A 5,000-nucleotide genomic window follows, 5' to 3' on the forward strand; every position below is an offset into this window, starting at 1 on the left:
TTGTTTTCACTATTTATTGAAAATAAGGTAAGTGTTGGGATTGTTATCAAACGACTATCATTTAATATACCAAAAGTAATAAAGTAATTGAAATTAAAGCATATTATACAATATGGTATATTAATGAGTGTTTGAGAGAATCATAACATGAAAATAAAAATTTGAACGCATAAAACTTTGTTTTCAATATTTATTGAAAATAAGGTAAGTGTTGGGATTGTTATCAAACGACTATCATTTAATATACCAAAAGTAATAAAGTAATTGAAATTAAAGCATATTATACAATATGGTATATTAATGAGTGTTTGAGAGAATCATAACATGAAAATAAAAATTTGAACGCATAAAACTTTGTTTTCAATATTTATTGAAAATAAGGTAAGTGTTGGGATTGTTATCAAACGACTATCATTTAATATACCAAAAGTAATAAAGTAATTGAAATTAAAGCATATTATACAATATGGTATATTAATGAGTGTTTGAGAGAATCATAACATGAAAATAAAAATTTGAACGTATAAAACTTTGTTTTCAATATTTATTGAAAATAAGGTAAGTGTTGGGATTGTTATCAAACGACTATCATTTAATATACCAAAAGTAATAAAGTAATTGAAATAAAAGCATATTATACAATATGGTATATTAATGAGTGTTTGAGAGAATCATAACATGAAAATAAAAATTTGAACGCATAAAACTTTGTTTTCAATATTTATTGAAAATAAGGTAAATGTTGGGATTGTTATCAAACGACTATCATTTAATATACCAAAGTAATAAAGTAATTGAATTAAAATCATATTATACAATATGGTATAATAGTATATCAAGTGTTTTAATAACATGAAAATAAAAATGTTAACCAAAATACTTTGCTTGCAATATTAAATGAAGAAGTAGTGAATTTTCATATAAGTATTAAATGTATAAAGTCTATGAAGTAATAAATTTTCATATAAGTAGTAAATATATAAAGTCTATGAAGTAATAAATTTTCATATAAGTATTAATTGCATAAAGTCTATGAAGTAATAAATTTTCATATAAGTACTAAATGTATAAAGTCTATGAAGTAATAAATTTTCATATAAGTAGTAAATATATAAAGTCTATGAAGTAATAAATTTTCATATAAGTATTAATTGTATAAAGTCTATGAAGTAATAAATTTTCATATAAGTATTAATTGTATAAAGTCTATGAAGTAATAAATTTTCATATAAGTATTAATTGTATAAAGTCTATGAAGTAATAAATTTTCATATAAGTACTAAATGTATAAAGTCTATGAAGTAATAAATTTTCATATAAGTAGTAAATATATAAAGTCTATGAAGTAATAAATTTTCATATAAGTATTAATTGCATAAAGTCTATGAAGTAGTGAATTTTCATATAAGTATTAAATGTATAAAGTCTATGAAGTAATAAATTTTCATATAAGTAGTAAATATATAAAGTCTATGAAGTAATAAATTTTCATATAAGTATTAATTGTATAAAGTCTATGAAGTAATAAATTTTCATATAAGTATTAACTGTATAAAGTCTATGAAGTAATAAATTTTCATATAAGTATTAATTGTATAAAGTCTATGAAGTAATAAATTTTCATATAAGTACTAAATGTATAAAGTCTATGAAGTAATAAATTTTCATATAAGTAGTAAATATATAAAGTCTATGAAGTAATAAATTTTCATATAAGTATTAATTGCATAAAGTCTATGAAGTAATAAATTTTCATATAAGTACTAAATGTATAAAGTCTATGAAGTAATAAATTTTCATATAAGTAGTAAATATATAAAGTCTATGAAGTAATAAATTTTCATATAAGTATTAATTGTATAAAGTCTATGAAGTAATAAATTTTCATATAAGTATTAATTGTATAAAGTCTATGAAGTAATAAATTTTCATATAAGTATTAAATGTATAAAGTCTATGAAGTAAAATATAAAGTCTATGAAGTAATAAATTTTTATATAAGTATAAAAAATATAAAGTCTATGAAGTAATGAATTTTCATATAAGTATTAATTGTATAAAGTCTATGAAGTAATAAATTTTCATATGAGTATTAAATGTATAAAGTCTATGAAGTAAAATATAAAGTCTATGAAGTAATAAATTTTCATATAAGTAGTAAATATATAAAGTCTATGAAGTAATAAATTTTCATATAAGTATTAATTGTATAAAGTCTATGAAGTAATAAATTTTCATATAAGTATTAATTGTATAAAGTCTATGAAGTAATAAATTTTCATATAAGTATTAATTGTATAAAGTCTATGAAGTAATAAATTTTCATATAAGTATTAATTGTATAAAGTCTATGAAGTAATAAATTTTCATATAAGTACTAAATGTATAAAGTCTATGAAGTAATAAATTTTCATATAAGTAGTAAATATATAAAGTCTATGAAGTAATAAATTTTCATATAAGTATTAATTGCATAAAGTCTATGAAGTAATAAATTTTCATATAAGTACTAAATGTATAAAGTCTATGAAGTAATAAATTTTCATATAAGTAGTAAATATATAAAGTCTATGAAGTAATAAATTTTCATATAAGTATTAATTGTATAAAGTCTATGAAGTAATAAATTTTCATATAAGTATTAATTGTATAAAGTCTATGAAGTAATAAATTTTCATATAAGTATTAATTGTATAAAGTCTATGAAGTAATAAATTTTCATATAAATATTAATTGTATAAAGTCTATGAAGTAATAAATTTTCATATAAGTACTAAATGTATAAAATCTATGAAGTAATAAATTTTCATATAAGTAGTAAATATATAAAGTCTATGAAGTAATAAATTTTCATATAAGTATTAAATGTATAAAGTCTATGAAGTAAAATATAAAGTCTATGAAGTAATAAATTTTTATATAAGTATAAAAAATATAAAGTCTATGAAGTAATGAATTTTCATATAAGTATTAATTGTATAAAGTCTATGAAGTAATAAATTTTCATATAAGTATTAAATGTATAAAGTCTATGAAGTAATAAATTTTCATATAAGTATTAATTGTATAAAGTCTATGAAGTAATAAATTTTCATATAAGTATTAATTGTATAAAGTCTATGAAGTAATAAATTTTCATATAAGTATTAATTGTATAAAGTCTATGAAGTAATAAATTTTCATATAAGTACTAAATGTATAAAGTCTATGAAGTAATAAATTTTCATATAAGTAGTAAATATATAAAGTCTATGAAGTAATAAATTTTCATATAAGTATTAATTGTATAAAGTCTATGAAGTAATAAATTTTCATATAAGTATTAATTGTATAAAGTCTATGAAGTAATAAATTTTCATATAAGTACTAAATGTATAAAGTCTATGAAGTAATAAATTTTCATATAAGTAGTAAATATATAAAGTCTATGAAGTAATAAATTTTCATATAAGTATTAAATGTATAAAGTCTATGAAGTAAAATATAAAGTCTATGAAGTAATAAATTTTTATATAAGTATAAAAAATATAAAGTCTATGAAGTAATGAATTTTCATATAAGTATTAAATGTATAAAGTCTATGAAGTAATAAATTTTCATATAAGTATTAATTGTATAAAGTCTATGAAGTAATAAATTTTCATATAAGTATTAATTGTATAAAGTCTATGAAGTAATAAATTTTCATATAAGTATTAATTGTATAAAGTCTATGAAGTAATAAATTTTCATATAAGTAGTAAATATATAAAATCTATGAAGTAATAAATTTTCATATAAGTATTAAATGTATAAAGTCTATGAAGTAATAAATTTTTATATAAGTATAAAAAATATAAAGTCTATGAAGTAATGAATTTTCATATAAGTATTAAATGTATAAAGTCTATGAAGTAATAAATTTTCATATAAGTATTAATTGTATAAAGTCTATGAAGTAATAAATTTTCATATAAGTATTAATTGTATAAAGTCTATGAAGTAATAAATTTTCATATAAGTATTAATTGTATAAAGTCTATGAAGTAATAAATTTTCATATAAGTATTAATTGTATAAAGTCTATGAAGTAATAAATTTTCATATAAGTAGTAAATATATAAAGTCTATGAAGTAATAAATTTTCATATGAGTATTAAATGTATAAAGTCTATGAAGTAAAATATAAAGTCTATGAAGTAATAAATTTTTATATAAGTATAAAAAATATAAAGTCTATGAAGTAATGAATTTTCATATAAGTATTAAATGTATAAAGTCTATGAAGTAATAAATTTTCATATAAGTATTAAATGTATAAAGTCTATGAAGTAATAAATTTTCATATAAGTATTAAATATGAAGTCATACAAGTTAAAAATTTAAAAAAAAAATCGATTGTAAAAATACTTTTGATGTTATTAGTTGTATTATGACCATGACGATATTTGAAAATGATATAAATTACCCACGTATATATGAGTTTTTAAATTTTAAATAGGTTAAAAGAATTTTTCCATATATTTTCGGGTTGGTAACGTCAACATGGGAGAGAACATTTATAACAAATTTGCACAAATCTGCTCAAATTGACATATACTGAAATAGTACTTATATGAAAATTTATTACTTCATAGACTTTATACATTTAGTACTTATATGAAAATTTTTTACTGCTAGGAAATGTATTATACTTTTATATATTTGAATTCCTTATGTTAGTTTATTAGTAAGAAATTGTTTTTAAATACTTATAAGTATGAATATTACTATACTTATATGATTTATGTATTTAGTACTTGTATGAAAATTTTCATACTTGTATGACTTTATTTACTTAGTATTTATATGGAAATATTTTTTACTTTATATGTATTTTTAAGTAAATATGAAAATGAAAGTTGATTTTGTGTGCCTTTTTATTCCTGGTTTTTATACAGTTAGTTTAAATAGAAATAGATTTTGTTTTATACAAAACTCTATATTCTGTACTAACATATTGTATATAATGAGCGTTTTTT

The sequence above is a fragment of the Bactrocera oleae genome, unplaced genomic scaffold (assembly GCF_042242935.1).
Source record: "Bactrocera oleae isolate idBacOlea1 unplaced genomic scaffold, idBacOlea1 ctg00000010.1, whole genome shotgun sequence".
Lineage (NCBI taxonomy): Eukaryota > Metazoa > Arthropoda > Insecta > Diptera > Tephritidae > Bactrocera > Bactrocera oleae.